Consider the following 16,758-nt stretch of genomic DNA (forward strand, 5'->3'; position numbering starts at 1 on the left):
CATTCACACTCACAGTACATACACCATGTACACACATCTGCACTCACAGATACATATACCATGTGTACACATCCATCCTCATAGTGCATACACCATGTATACACAACTACACTCACAGGTACTTACACCATGTGCACACATTCTCCCTCACAGTGCATACATCATGTGAACACATCCAATGCACAGGTGTATACACCATGTGCACAATCCACACAGTATACAGGTGCACACAGGATATACATACAGCAGAAGCATACACAGTGTGAGGTTTTATAAATATTTTATGTACTGAATTTTCTACATATGTATGTAATGCATACTCATGCTAAAATATTTTTATTATATTACATAGAATATATTACATAAACATATTTTAGATTATATGATTTATATAACTTTTATAAATATATAACATATACAATTGTATATAATAATATAATAGATTATTAAATTATTTTTTCCAAGACAGGGTTTCTCTGTGTAGCCCTAGCTGTCCTGGTACTCACTCTGTAGACCAGGCTGACCTCAAACTCATAGAAATCTGCCTGCCTCTGCCCCCTGAGTGCTGGGATTAAAGCATCAGCCATCACACCCAGCTAAATCCAACTTTTAAAATGAATCTTATTTCTGAAAAGACTTATTTATTTTTATTTCATGTATGTGAGTGTTTGAGTGTTTGTATGGGCACCACATGTGTGTATAGATGAGGGCACTGGCTCCCCAAAAATGGAGTTATAGATGGCTGAGTAGGTGACGGGAGCCAGGCCCTGGGTGTCTACAAGAACAGCCAGTGCTGAGCCACCTATCCAGCTTCTTTAAAAGAATTAAATTTTTTTTTTTAATTTTCAAGATTATGACATAATTGCATCATTTCCCCCTTTCCTCCTAAATCCTCCCGTATAGCCCTCTTTGGCTCTTTCAATCCATCATGTTTATGCTTTGTTTTTTTATTTGCTTGTTTGTTTTTGGCTCTTTGAGACAGGGTTTCTCTGTGTAACAGCCCTGGCTGGCCCTGGAACCCACTCTGTAGAAACCAGGCTGGCCTCGAACTCTCAGAAAACCCCCTGCTTCTACCTCCCGAGTGCTGGGATTAAAGGTGTGTGCCACCACCAACCACTGTCTTTTTTCTTGTTGTCAGTTGTTATATACATATATGTACACACATGATCCTAAATATAGCCTGCTCAGTCTATGTAATGTCACTGTCTGCACACGTGTTTCCAGGCTGACCACCTGGTCCTGAGTTACTGATTGCGGCGGTCTTCTCTGGTGGGGATGGTTTCTCCTTGCCTGCAGATCTTTGTGCAGGGCTGAGCCTCTGGAGCCTTCCCTGTCCACGCTGGCGTGTCTATAGATGTCCTTATTTAGCTCTTGTTTAGGCAGTCATTTTGGTGAGCCCTTGTGGGCGGAGCTTCAGACATTACTAGGAGATACAATCTTACAGCCAAAACCTTTTTTTTTTTTTAAAAAAAAAAGATACTGTGTTTTCCATATACATAAAAGTAGCATATGCTCATGGTTAGAAATAGCTTGTAAAAGTGAATACAGCTTGTATGTTGAGACATAAGGGGATGGCGCAGTCTGTCTTCATGTGTGTTTTTTTTGTGCTTCCACTCAGATAAAGACTCCGTGAGAATGCTCTGTGGGCCCCAGAGATCTCCTGTGTGCTCGCCTTCCAGCCTGCTTTCTGTAGCTGGGGTCATCTATTGCTTCCTCTTTGCTGCCTACCCCACACACTGTTAGCTTGGGAGACTCACTTAATTCATTTTCCCCAGCATAATAATGCACTCTTTTCCCCGCATGGGTACTAAGGATGGACCCCAAGACCATGCAAACTCTAAGTGGGGGCTCACTGCCAAGCAGCACCCCTTGCATGCTCTAGCTGAGTGCTCCCCACCGAGCGGCACCCCAGCTCTTGCTGAATGCCTTTCCCATAGATTTGCTCCTTGAACTATTGATGAGCAGTTGGGAGGTTTCCAAATATTGGTCACAAGGTGCTAGGAACATGCCTCCTGGGGAGCAGCTTTGCAGCCCTGACGGGATGATAGTGGGACCAGACTCAAGATGTGAAAATTTAGGGTTAAAGGATATGTAAAGTTTGGGTGGAAGCTGCCTCTTGAAGGATATATAGCTTTGATGTACAAAATGTCAAATGGCCTTTTTAGAAGCTTTGCTAACAATTGTCAGCCTTGGGTGAGAATGTTTGTTTTCCTAGATTCTCCTCCTCCTCCTTCTTGTGGGGAGGGATTGAGACAGGTTCTTAACAAATAGCCCAGGATAGCCTTGGAATTAGTATGTAGCTCAGCAGGGAGTGGAAGTTTAGTCCCCCAACCCCAGCCTCACAAATGTTGGGGTTACAGATGCGGCCATCATGTCTGCCTCTGGCGTTCCTCACTGGCACTAGCTGGTATCTGACTTGATGGTTGCCACAGTATAAAGACACAACTGTGGTCTGTTTTGTTTGTCTAAAGCCGTCTCATTTCCGCTGAACACTGGGTTGTGTCTTTTGAGAAGTGCCAGAAGAGTGTATCTAACTCATTCACCCATTTTCTACCAGTTTATACATTGCTTTTTCCCCCCCCTTAGACGGGGTTTCTCTGTGTAGCCCTGGCTGTCCTGGAACTCCCTCTGTAGACCAGGCTGGCCTCGAACTCACAAAGATCCACCTGCCTCTCCCTTCTGAGTGCTGGGATTACAGGCGTGCTCCACCATGCCCGACTTCTCTTCTTCTCTTGTGTTGATACCTGACCTAGTTATTTTTCTCATTGCTTTGATTGACTACCTGACCAAAGCAACTCCAGGAAGGCAGGCTTGGCTTTGTCTCCCCATTGGAGGGTGCAGTCCCTCATGGGGGAGAAGTCCTGGCGGCAGGTGCGTGAGGCAGCTGTTCACAGAGAACATGCAGTCAGGAAGCAGAAGGAGACGGATGCTGGTGCTCGGCTCACTTTTTCTTTTTCACTCAGTCCAAGGCTCCCGCCCACAGTCTGGCGCCACTCACATTCAGGGTGGGCCCTCTTTGCTTGGTTAAACACCCTCACAGACATGCTCAGAAGTGAGGAGGCTCTGAGCTCATCCTCAATCCAGTCAAGCAGACGATGAAGATTAGCCTGCAGAATGGGTGTTTTGGCAGGGCCGCATGTTCAGAAGTTAATCAGGAAAGAAGCCGCATTATGCTGACAACATGGCATGGACTGCTCTACTAACTTCATTGCAAGGCTCAGCCATGTAAACATGTTGTATAATACTTTCTCATCAGGACCACCAGCCCCAAATGACAACACAGAGATCTGTTATTAATTATAAAAGCTTGGCCTGTTCCTAACTAGTTCTCATAACTTAAATTAACCCATATTTTAAAATCTGTGTTCTTTTAGGAGACTCGGTACCTCATCTCCATAGTGACCATCCTGCTTCCTCCGACACTGGCTAGCAATCTCACCTTTCTTCTTCCCAGAGTTTCCTCTCTGCCCAAAAGTACCCCCCACCTAACTATTGGCCATTCAGCTTTTTATTACACCAATACATCATCACACAGTGTGCAAACATCCCACAACATTTTCTCCTTTTTGTCTAATTGAAAAGGAAAGGTTTTAATTCTAACCTAGTAAGGCTATATACAATAAGAACAATCATCAGGTAAGAATTACATTCACAATGTCCAGTCCATTAGTACTTGGCAAATTCAAAATACTCTATTATCTATTCTATCTTGATCAATCCAATATTTTATACCTAAGTTATTTTCTATCATAACTTATATCACCCTCCAAATATATCTTTTTAGACCTTAAAACATTTTAGATAAATAAGTTTTATATTTCTCAACCTTATAAACTTTACATATTATATGTGTTTCTTTTCTGAATTTGGCAGCAAGAAAAACTGTATAACTACAACTATCTAGTCTTCAACCCATCAGAGACCTGAGAAGGATAAAATGTTACCTGAGTAAACAGGAAGTGCAGAACAAACAACTCCCAAAACTTCAGAAATGACAGAAACAGCTTGCTGCCTGGACAGTCACCCAAGGTTCCTCTGCAATGATGGGTCGTCTATCTTTAGCCTAAAAGTATAGGATATCTGACAGACTGTTCTGTAAAGCAGGAATTTTGAAGGACTGTCCTACTTTGTCTTGGAAAAGTTTGGCAGCCTCTTCTGTGTCCTGTTTGTCAATTTGGACAGCACACTATCAGCAGTAGAGGCAAGGGAAGTTTTTTCCTCAGTGATTAGCTTTGCCACAATGAAAGCAAACCTCTGTATGGAGTTTCATATAGATTCTTTGATGCTCATTAGCCTCTTTTGAAGTAAATTGGTGCTGCCAGAAGCAGACATGTCATACTATCATGAAAAGAAGACTTTAATATATTATTAAAACATTCTAAATGCCATGTTCTTCAGATCTCAGAAGTATTTGAAAACCTCTTGTCTATCTAAAATATATCTGTTTGACCTTGAACACACTTAACATGACTATAAGTTTAACTGGTATAGATGACTACTAACCTGCATTTCTTAATTATCCTAAATAGTCTATTTTTTAAAAAATATTTTTGTAGAATGAAGGAGCCGGCTTGTTGGGGTATCTGTCCCGCCCAGTACCCCACAACCAGGAAGCCCCAAAGAAAATCAATCACACAGAGATCTCTGTAAGTTATAAAGCTGATTGGCCCATTAGGTCAGGCTTCTTATTAGCCCTTGTAACTTATATTAACCCATTATTCTGATCTATGTTAGCCATATAGCTTGATACCTTTTTCAGCGTGGCAGCTCACATGTTGCCTCTTCGGTGGTCTGGGCAGGAATGGCTGAGGGAGCTTCCTCCTCCCTAGCCTTCCCCTATTCTCATTGCCCTGCCTCTACTTCCTGTCTGGTTGACCTGCTTATACTTCCTGCCTGACCAATCAGAGTTTTATTAAAATACATGATTGACAGAATACAGACAATTCTCCCACACCATTTCTCTCTTTTTTTAAAAAAAAAACAAAGGAAAATACCCATAGTCCATTTGTTGGGAATGTGGGCATAGTATTCCAGGCTACTTCCTGCTGATTAGGGGCACTGATGATCTTATGGGGACCTAAAGAAAATTTAGAGTTATAATCAAGTCCTGACTGGAGTATCCTGTGAGTCTTGATCATCTCAGGCAGCAATCTTGAACCTGTTCTGGATGAAGAACTCTGTCATCTGGGCCATCTGTTCCTATCGGAGATTGCTCAGGTGGTCTTCCTTTATCGAACCTGATTTTTCTTAACTCAGAATGAATCCACAGCCTCTCATTTCCTGTGGAAACAAAAGCAAAATCTCTTCTCCAAAGTAACATACCTTTTGACTTCAATTTTGAAGCCAAGGTATTTTCAAAATACCTTTCTTGGATTAATTCAGCAGCATTTATAAGCAAATATCTTTTAGCAGCTGTTGTTCCTTCCTCAGCATTTAAACAATTTAAAGAGAGCATAATAGCATAAAGTATCAAGATTCTCTGTGTATTTTCCATCTTTATGCAGCTTTATTTTAACCTCTATTTCTTTTATTTTTTCTTTTAACTTTTGGCTTTTTGAGACAGGTTCTCTTTATATATTTTTGTCCTGGAATAACTCTGTAGACCAGACTGTCCTTGAACTCACAGAGATCCCTCTGTCTCAGCCTCCCTGGTGCTGGGATTAAAGGTGTTTGCTACCACACCTTGAACTCACAGAGACCTGTTTTCTCTGCCTCCAAGGCATTGGGTTTAAAGGTGTGTGCTAGCATACCTTAAAGTCACAGAGGTTAATCTACCTCTGCCCCTTGAAGCCACAGAGGTCAACATACCTCTGCCTCCCAGACATTGGGATTAAAGGTGTGTACCACTACACCCTATTTCTCCCTTTCTTTCTTTTTTATTTTTAATGACTTTAACCTTTAGCCTGCATATATTTTTAACACATTGTAAACCATTTAGATGTTTTCTTCCTCTTTGAATCTCTCTTTACTGTATATCTCTCTTTTTCTGACCACATGAGTCTTCAATGGTTAGGACTAAAGCCGTAGCTTTGACAGTTTGATCCAGCCCATTCCTTAGCTTTCCAGCCTCATGGCTGAGATACCAGCCAGAGCTGTGTTCACTGCCACAACTCTATGGCGTTTCAAGGTTCTTGCCAGCAAGTAAGCTGGAACATTCTGCTCACAGACCACACTCAGTCAGACTGTCTGCCTGAAAGAGTCAGAGTTTGCCCTGGCAGGACGGCCCAGAAAGCCAGCATTTTAAAACAGCAGTGCAGCTTTTTTCCTGCTACGGCTGAAAGCCGAAATGCATGCATTCAGCTTTTCACCAACACCGTTTAAGTGTTTCGTGGCAGGACCTCTTAATGAGCTACAAAGTTTTGCAGCTAAAGCTGAGTCAGGAAGCCTCTCTTAGATGAGAGCGTTTGCTTGCCTCTTACAAGCAGAGCAGACCTGAGAAATTGCTGCTACCAAGAAAACATGCTTTACTCTATTCTTTCCCAAACTTTCTCAGGCTTTCTGTGGATGCAGTTATCCACGTGGGCGCCATCTGTAGAATGAAGGGGCTGGCTTGTTGGGGTATCTGTCCCGCCCAGTACCCCACAACCAGGAAGCCCCAAAGAAAATCAATCACACAGAGATCTCTGTAAGTTATAAAGCTGATTGGCCCATTAGGTCAGGCTTCTTATTAGCCCTTGTAACTTATATTAACCCATTATTCTGATCTATGTTAGCCATATAGCTTGGTACCTTTTTCAGCGTGGCAGCTCACATGTTGCCTCTTCGGTGGTCTGGACAGGAATGGCTGAGGGAGCTTCCTCCTCCCTAGCCTTCTATTCTCATTGCCCTGCCTCTACTTCCTGTCTGGTTGACCTGCCTATGCTTCCTGCCTGACCAATCAGCGTTTTATTAAAATACATGATTGACAGAATACAGACAATTCTCCCACACCAGATTTTTATTTATTTATTTTGTATACAGTACTCTGACTGCAGACCAGAAGAGGGCACCAGATCTCATTACTGATGGTTGTCAGCTACCATGTGGTTGCTGGGAATTGAACTCAGGACCTCTGGAAGATCAGTCGGTACTCTTAACCACTGAGCCATCTCTTCAGTCCCCCTAAATAGTTTATAATAATAGTTTTTAAGGCCTAGAACTTTACATTGTTAAATGAGCTGCATAGGTACAATACCTTAAGAGTAGAAACATATATATGCCATAATAAAATAACCTTATATTTGTATCAATATACAAAAATCCATACCAGTATAAACTATTTGAAACTAATAGTTGTTTTTTATTCTATATTTCTATATTCCCCTTTTATCTTTTTAGACAGGGATCCCTGAATCTAACCTCCTTTGCTTAGTTTTTCCCTGACCATGACCAATGACAACTTGTCACCAACCCTCTTAAACGATGACAAACATCTGTAACCCACCAAATGGCCAAAAACCACCCACTCCACCTCTTGGGAATGTGGGCATCATGCTCTCTAGACTGCTTCCTGCTGTCTGAGGGTGATGACATCTTTAGAGGATCCTGAGAAAACTGAGATAATGGTCAAGTCCCGAGAGAGCAAGCTGCATCATTTGCTGTCCAGTCTCTGTGTGATGGGAAAACTCAGGCTTATCTGAAGTCCAGTGTGTGGGATACTTCTAACCATCTCAGTTAGTAGCTTTGAAGCTGTCCATTTCTCTGTGTAACAGCCCTAGTTGTCCTAGACTAACTCTGTAGAGCAGGCTGGCCTCAGACTCATAGAGATCCTCCTGCCTCTGCCTGGCTCTGGATGCAAAATTTTGAGGAAACTTCAACAGAGGTGTTTTGAGAGGCTGGATCACCTGGCTACTTGTCTTTATTGGTGTCTGGTTCTTTTTTTCCTGAACAAACACAAGCATTTAAAGGTAGCGCATATATCTTTATTAACACAAGTATGGAATATACAGTGTGCACAAGTCTGTCAAAGATGATTTTTCATTCTCTGTTTGAGCAGGTGAAAGGCACCTGTCAACTTTATAAATCCTTTCAGACTGCATAACCGCACTGCGATGTAAATCTCTATCCAGGCCATATGAAAGGATGGCGTGTAATAATAAATCATGAGGATTCTGTAGCCAATAAGATTTTTCATGTCTCATCCGGTGTCAGAGCTATTCCCATGCTGAGGTATAAGCTTCTACACACCTGTCCTATAGTCTTTCTTGGCTCTTTCCATCATGTCTGTAGCCAGGATTCCAGGAGGTCTCCCCTGGTCAAATCTGATCTCCATTAACTTTGAAGGAATCCATAGTTTTTCATTTCCTGTGGAAGCAAAAGCACAGCTCTCTCCCAACACAACACATTGTCTGGCTTCCATTCTGAAGCCAAGGCATCTCTAAGGTATCTATGCTGATTTAATTCAGCAGTCCCTTCCACAACCCAATGTCTCTCAGCAGCTGTGGTTTTCTGTTCACTAGCATTTAAGTAATTTAAAATTAGCAAAGCACCATATAAGATCCAAATGCCCTGTGTTATAATATTTCCTAGCTTTTTATGGCTTTTTTAGATATTACTTCTTGCCAAACATTTGGATGCCATGTATGTAGACAGAAGTTTCTGTCCCTGCTGGTCCCAGAGCCATTTAGTACCAAAGAAACAAGCAGAAGCTTATATTAATTATAAACTGTTTGGCCTATTAGCTCAGGATTATTATTAATTAGCTCTTATAACAAATTAATTTATGATTCTTATCCATATTTAGCCACGTGGCTTGGTACCTTTTCTCAGTGTAGCATTTTCATCTTGCTTCCTCAGTGTCTGCCTGGGTGGTGGCTGCAGAATGAGCGTTTCCTCTTTCTAGAATTCTAGTCTGGCTGCCTTGCCTATACTTCCTGCCTGGCTACTGGCCAATCAGCATTTTATTAAACTAATACAAGTGACAAATCTTTACAGGGTACAAGAACATTCTCCCACCACACACAAGACCACTCCCAGTGCGCCTCTCTGCTTCCTGCTTTCAGATCAAGATGTGAGCTCTCAGGTGTTTCTGCTGTCAAACCTTTTCTCCATTGTCATGGACCCAGTTATGTAGTGACATTTCATTTGTATTTTAATAACTAAAGCTTGTCTGAGATCAGAGAGTAAACCAGTGCCACTGATCAGCCTTACAGACCAGGCAGTGGTGACACACACCTTTAATCTCAGTACCCACACTAGTTTGCCATAGAAATCTGGAGATAGTAGTGCACGCCTTTAATCCCAGCCTTAGAGAGGAATATAAAACAGGAGGAGACAGCTCTTAGACAAAGTCTCATTCTGAGATTCCTGGAGGCAGGATCGCCATTTCAGACCTAGAGAGAGGTAAGAGCCAGTGACTGGCTGTTTTGTTTTTCTGACTTTCAGGTTGAACCTCAATATCTGTCTCTGGGTTTTTATTAATTGTGCTATACAGTTAAATGCCCCCCACTTTAATAGGTGGCCTTGGTCATGGTGTTTTATCATAGTGATAGAAAACTGAGACATGACAGCACTCACACATACGTGTAAAGCTGAGACATGACAGCACTCACACATATGTATAAAGCTGAACCACGACAGCACTCACACATATGTATAAAGCTGAACCACGACAGCACTCACACATATGTATAAAGCTGAGATACGATGGCACTCACTCACACACATATAAAATACAAATAAATATATCCTTAAAATAAGAATTCATAAGGGCGAGGAAGGGTGGAGGCAAGAATGTCAGGAATTCAGAGTTTTCAAGATTATTCTTGGCTACATTGTAGGTTCTTCTTGCCTGGGCTACATGAGGCCCTATCTTAAAAGAAAACCCACCCCACCCATTCCACTCTCAAGAAGAAGAAGAAGAGGAGAGGAAAAGTAGGAGGAAGAAAAAGAAGAAACCCCCCTCCCTTTTTTTGTCTGCTTGCAGTGGAGGAAGGGAACAGCCATGACCAGAGGTCAGCGTTGCTGGTACCTTCACCTGGACTTCCTGTCCTCTAGAATCCTGAGGGATGAATTTTTCTTGTCTACAGAACTCAGCCTGGGGTGTGTTGTACACATTACCACCTTGACTTCTGTGGTTGTGTGATCACAAAGGTCTTGTTCTCCCCAAGTGTGAAGAGAATATGAAATGCTCCATTTTAGCCGAGAAGAGGGCACAGAGAGCGTGTATGCCGTGCTGTCCTCTGACGCGGCCATTCCCAGCTGAAATCAGTGCAGCTCTTGATCACATGCACGAGAGTTGTGTGGCTTCCTGGGGACCTTGTCTCTACAGTGAGAATTCCATTGCTGACCTTGCTTTTCCCATCTCAGGTTCTGACATAGTGACAGGGTTTCTGCTGAACCATCAGGGACAGGCAAAGGGGAATTGGGTCATCTGGGGTCTCGGTGATGTGTGTCTCTCTTACTGAGTGCTAGCCTTCTGGGCTGTGTGTCTCTGTTTTCTTGAAATCCAGATCTTTCACATTCTTTTCAAGGGTCTTCCCTTCCTTCTAGCCTCTGCCTTCCTCTGGGCAATAATAGAATAGTGTCAGAGAAGTGTCTGTAATGTCTGCGAGGCCACAGCCACAGCCTTCAGTTTTTTTGTTTTAATGTTTTTAGATGTATTCCTTTTGTTCTTGTTTTTTTTTCCCTTTCTTTCTTTTTATTTTGTTCTTGAGAGACAGAGTTTCTCTGTGTAGCCCTGGCTGTTCTGGAACTCACTCTGTAGATCAGGCTGGCCTTGAACTCAGAGATCCGCCGGCCTCTGCTTCTCTGAGTGCTGGGATTAAAGGCCACCATGCTTGTCACTTATTTTGTCATTGTGTGTGTGTGTGCATGTGTGCGTGTGCGTGTGTGTGTGTGGTCTATGTCTGACATGTGTGTAGGATCCAGTGGAGGTCAGAAGGAAGTGTCAGACGCCAGGAGTTGGAGTTACAGATCCCTGTGAGCTGCCATGTGGCCCTGAGAACCCACCCTGGGTCCTCTGCAGTAGCAGCGGGTGCCATCTCTCTAACATGCCCCCTCCCCTGACCTTTTTGGTTCTTTCCTCTTCCACCTCAGGCCTCTCTTCCATGGAATTTGCTTTTCTTCTTTCTCTCTCTCTCTCTCTCTCTCTCTCTCTCTCTCTCTCTCTCTTTCTCCCCCTCCCTCCCTCCCTCCTTCCCTCCCTTCCTCTTTCTTTCTTTCTTTCTTGGCTGCCCCATTTCATCACAGCCTGGCCTTACCTGCTCTAAGTACGGGAGGTGACCTTGGACTTCCGATCCTCCTGCCACCCCTTCTCAAGCTGTGTGCTGACAGGTGTATGTCACCACATCTGACTTCACAGAGCTTTATTACCAGAACTATTCTTTATCTGAGAGCAATTCACCAATCACCCGAGCATACGTCTATGAGGAGAACACGTACATAATCTAAATTTAAAAAGCATTACTTCCTGTGACCTCTGGTGTTCGGTGGTTAAAAACCCATTTTCTCACCCAGTGATTCACGAATTCATTAGCTGTTGGAACCTGCAGAAGTGCATTGCAATTCCGGCAGAGGTTTATCAGACAGAAAAATGAAGTTGCTCACATCTCCCCGGGAGGGCACTGGCCATGATTGCTTAAAGGGTTCCTTTGTCCTGACAGATTCTTGCCTCAAGAGTCCGGACCCACGGTTTCTGTTTTGTGGTATAAGCAGGGAGGAAGCTGCTGCACCCCGTTTCACATCTGGACAGGGGAAGTGCCCAAGCTTTGAACTTTACCCCAGAGAGAGGTCAGGAGCCACAAGATGATGAGAACAATCCAGAAAATACAGGCGCTGCTCGCTTTGAGTCTGAACCTTGACCTCAGCAGGGCAGTGTGCTGTACCCCTCGGCTGAGCAAGGACCAGGTTCCTCTTCGCTCCTGTCCTCTATCTCATGGGGGTGGGTGAGTGACCTGGAATCAGAATGGGACGGTGTCTGCCGCTGCCTCCACAGTCAATTCCAGGCATGCAACCCCATGGCCCCAATGTAGACGATGGAACTGGACCCGATATCTAGCTGTCTATGCCCGTGTAGAGACGGGAATGCTGTGGTCGCTTCCTGGCTGCAGTGAGGTGTGTGGAGAGGCAGAACACCTGCGGTGAGCACACAAACAGTCCAGTCTCAGGATAACAAGTAACAGAGGTGATTCCCACGGTCAAGCATAACAGGTGGGGCCGTCAAACTGGACAGCAAGGCACGCGCATATTGCACATGCGCAGACCCAGATGAGCGCCCTTTACCAGGATCTACTTCGGCCACCTGACCCTGAGGGTGTTTCCAGAGTCCATTCTGGAACGTCGAAATCCCGAGGGCGCGCTAGTGTGTGGTGAACGGCGTGTGTGGCTAGAATGTGTTGTGCTCAATGTGTGAGACCGCCTGTACTAGGTGTCAGTATCTAGCACGCTTCGCGTGTATTTCCGTGCCCAGTGTGTGCGCGGGATAGGGAGGTGTGTGCCATGATGGGAGCCATGAAGTGCGGTGCACGCGGGATTCCTGCACAGCGTCTACTTCCACCTTGCTCCTGCTCTGGGCTCAGCTCACTTCGAATGCAATGGTCCAGCCCCAGGCGCGGGAACAGGCCGCGGGTTACCATGGCAACAGATGCTCCTCCAACCCGGCGCCACCGAGAGCTGCTGTGGCCAGGCATGGGGAGGGGGCTGCGCATCCAGACTGGCGACATGGGGGAGGGGAGCCGCGTCCCCGGAACCAGAATAAGCGGGGTGTCCCAGACATGCCCCGGGAATCGTTCGCCAGCCCCGGTGCTAAGAGCTATTGTGATTCGTTGGGCAGGAGTGTGTGTGTGTGTGTGTGTGTGTGTGTGTGTGTGTGTGTGTGTGCGCGCGCGCGCGCATGCACGTGCATGTGTGTTGGGGCAAGGTACCTGGTGTTCGTCCTTCTGACAATGCATTTGTCAATTAACCGTGTCTCAAGGAGCTCTGTACCTCAACACAAGCTGACCCGTTTAGGAATCTGCAGGTCATCCTTCTGGGACCCGCATAGAACAGGAAACAGCTGACGGGGGTGTGGGGTGTGTGCGTGTGATTCTGAGCCGCTCTCTCACCGGTTCGTGGACCGACTCAACTCCATCGCGGTAGCACCTCTGGGAGAAATGGCCAGGTCTCAACGAGAGGCCTGTCTTTATTTCGTTCAAAGTAGGGAAGTCGGGTGAGACTAATTTTCATCCACGCATCCATCCATTCATTTCAGACTGGTGTCCTGGCCGGCAGAGCGAGAAGTATATGGACACACAGATTCCCAGGCCTACCCAGACGTGAACTCAAAGGCGTGCGCGCGATCTCATGGGTGTGTGCAGTGTACTCCCCGCATTTGCACCCCATGTTGTTTAAATCTCAGATCTACTAATCCGGACATCCTAGGTGCTCAGTATGGTGAAGCTGGGATTTCCCTGAGGGGATTCTGAGCGAGGCCTGGGCCTCAGCATCCGGGTTCTATTCTCTAAGCCACCGCATTCACTCGGGAGCACCCTGCAGACATCCCGGAGGCTGGGTCTGAGCAATCAGGAGCTGCCTTAACTGAGGTTGCCCACTGCGGAAGCTGCCTGGGAAAAGCTTTTCTTGTGTTGAGGAGCCCAGGAGCGCCACCTCCTGGTGACATCCGGCATTATGGAATCAGCTCTGAAGAGGCAGGGCCTCTTGACAAAGGGGGCTTTCTGTGTCTCGCACGGACCACCCAAGTGGGTCCCAGGATTTTCCTATGCTGCTTCCGGTTGACCAAGGCCAGTGAAAGGGTGGCATATTTCTGTCACTGCCCAACCATGTTCCTGTGGCTGCGGGATGCGGGGCATGGCTTTGTTTCCGTGCGTGGGTTTGTGCAGAGTCTGAGCTGGGCTGGTGACAGGTGGAACTTCGCGCAGAGACTCTCCACGCAGTGCTTGGGAATATGTTGACAGCCTGAGGCAGCCAGGATAGCCCAGGGAAACTGAGCATCTCTGTGGCAGCCCAGGATTACGTTTGGATGCTGGCTCAGGGGAGGCCAAGCGCCTCCCTGCAGAGCTTCCAGCGCTGGGTTCACATAAAACAGAAGAGAAGCCAGGCAGGAGCTCCTTGACTTCCATGTGCCCACCTGCTCCGTTATGTAGTCAGCATCTTATTTTAAATTTACCCCCTTTTTTTCCTACTTAAATTTATTTATTATGAGGCCTGGTGTGGCACAATTTTAGTCCCACCACTTGGGAGGCAGAGGTAGGTGGATCTCTATGAATTCCAGGACAGCCAGGGCTCCACAGTGAGACCCTGTCTCTAATGAATTAATTTATCTATTGTGCATCTGTGTGTGCCCCTGCACGCGTGTGTGCACTCGCGTGTGGAAACCAGAGGCTAATGTCAGGTGTCTTTTTACATTGTTTTTCAACTTAGTTTTATTTTTTTGAGACAGCCCTGGCTGTCCTGGAACTCCGCCTCCCGAGTGTTGGCGTTAAAGGTGTGTACTTTCTCTCTTGCCTCCCGCTTTGCTTTTTAAATTACACCTTTGTTGTGTGTGTATGCTCAGATCGCTACAGTGCCCAGGTAGGGATCGGAAGGCAGCTTCCAGGGGTTCATTCTCCTTCCACCACGTGGGTTCTGGCTATTCAGCTCAGGTCATCAGCTTAGGCGGCGGCAGGGTCCCTTCCCCAGTGAGCCACCAAACTCTTATTTTTTTCTTGGAACGAGGTCAGTGTTTGGTTACAGACATGCACCTCTCCACCTATTTTTGTTTGTTTGTTTGTTTGTTTTTGTCTTATTTTAGTTCAGTGCTGGAGACCCAGTCTCAGATTCTTAGGCTTGGGAAGCAGGCATGCATCCACTGAGCCATCTCCCTAGCCCCCTAAGTTTATTTTAAAAGGGAACGGTAAATAGTGTGCATAAGTAAATTGTCAAAGGTGATGCTAACCAGGAAGTCCACACAGGAGGAACGGTTGTAGAGCCATCAGGTGTGGCCATGTGCTAGGTGGAGCCCAGACCACTGCCCTGTGAAGGGAAGATGCTTGACTCAGGAGGGGCAGCCAGAGAGTCTGCTTCACAAACAAGTAGGCTTGAAGGGGATGGAGGGGTAGGAATTTCGTATCTGTCATCCAGTCTCTAAGGAACCATGTTTGTAGATTTCAACTTTAACCACCAAGGCCGCTATGAGGCTTGTTTGTTTGTTTAGGACAGGGTCATGCTTTGCAAACAAGGCTCGTTTCAAATTTGTCACCCTGCTGCCTCAGCCTCCTGAGAGCTAGCATTACAGGCACAGGCTGCCTTTCTGGGTTACGATCCCTGATTTTACAGATGAGGGAGTTTGGGCCAAAGAGAATTGACTACTTGCCCAGGACCGAGGAGCTGGTAAGGGAGTTGGCTGTGTTCTGGGTGATTCCAAATGTACCTCAACCCTGTTTCCCACAGGGGAAACTCAGCTCTTCAGGGAGGAACTGTCGGGTCCTCTAGTATCAGGAGTAAGAAATGGGGATGTCAGTCGAGTCTACCTGATCTCCAACCAGCCAGGCAGGCTCCCAGGGGTTGAGTCTGGAGTGAAGCCTGTGTATGTAGGCAGGGCTAGAGCCAGGGCTGGTGTGTATGTGTGTGTGTGTGTGTGTGTGTGTGTGTGTGTGTGTGTGCGTGCTCACTTGTGCATGCACTGGCAGTGGGTGTGGGTTAGTCTTCTCCAGAACACTATGTGATGTGGCGTCATGAGCCTCTGTGATTCTTGGGCTGGTCAGGACCTAGTTCCGGGCATCCAGGCAGGGGGCCCTGGAGGGTAGGTCAGGCCAGGTCCCAGGTGCAAAAGTCAAGCAGAGACGCAGAAGATGGGCGAGGGGGAGAGTCCTCTGCCCCACAGTCTGTCATCTGAGCAGTGCATCTGGCATAGTCACGGTGGGAGTCTTTCTGGAGGGAGTTGGGCCTGTCCGTCACAGCCCCTCCACAGTATGATGGTGACAATTCCCTGTCTACGTCATATTGAGTACTTTGGTACCAGTGTGTGGTGCTGTCTTCCTTTGGACAGTGGTCAGTTCTTACACTCATATGCAGAGAATCAGTTCCGGGTAGGAAGCCAGGCCTACGGGAGTGCACTTGTTGGGGGCCAGGCTTGGGACATGTTTGACTACTCAAACCCATGCCGCCCGGACACAGCTCTCAATATGGAGAATGAATAGGTCTCCCCGCTGCAGGGCCTGGCCATCCAGCCCTGCACCCGGGGCCAGTCACCCTGACTGTGTTTGCGCTTCCCACCTTGTATGTTTTTGCTGAGCGCTGTGGCCCACGGACAACACTAGCTCCCTGTCAGCTCACAAAGGGCCTCCTCATTCCTTTTCCTCTCTTAGTGCAGAGCCCCCACCCTGTGCCAGGACGGGCCTGGGCCGCCAAAGGGGCTTACCTCGCAGCAAGAATGAGCAGCTTCTGTTGTGTTTGGCTACTGTCTGAAGGACTTAGCTATTTATGACACACCCTTTGGGGTCCCTCTCCCCATATTGGCTCCTGTCACTGTTCTGGGTGTCAGTAGTAGTTCTTAAGTCCTTTTCCCAAGGTGATTTGCTGGGCAGCGCCCTCTTGTGGCAGATGTCAGAAGCCCAAAACTGCAGATGCCGGTCACAGAAGAGCAGAGCCCTGGAGACCAGAGTGCCCTCCACTGTCCAGTACCCTGCCCTGTCCAGGCTCAGTGCTGCAGGGCTCCAGCATGCCCCCATGTGGCTACTGGGGACAGGGCTGTTTCCAGGGGAGGGCACGGGTTGAGGAAAGGTACTGGCAGGCAGTTGGTTTAACCTGGGTAGGGATTAACCTGGGTAGGGGGTTTTATCGCCAGCCCTGTAATGGGCACTC

The sequence above is a fragment of the Myodes glareolus genome, chromosome 9, assembly GCF_982192425.1.
Source record: "Myodes glareolus chromosome 9, mMyoGla1.1, whole genome shotgun sequence".
NCBI lineage: Eukaryota > Metazoa > Chordata > Mammalia > Rodentia > Cricetidae > Myodes > Myodes glareolus.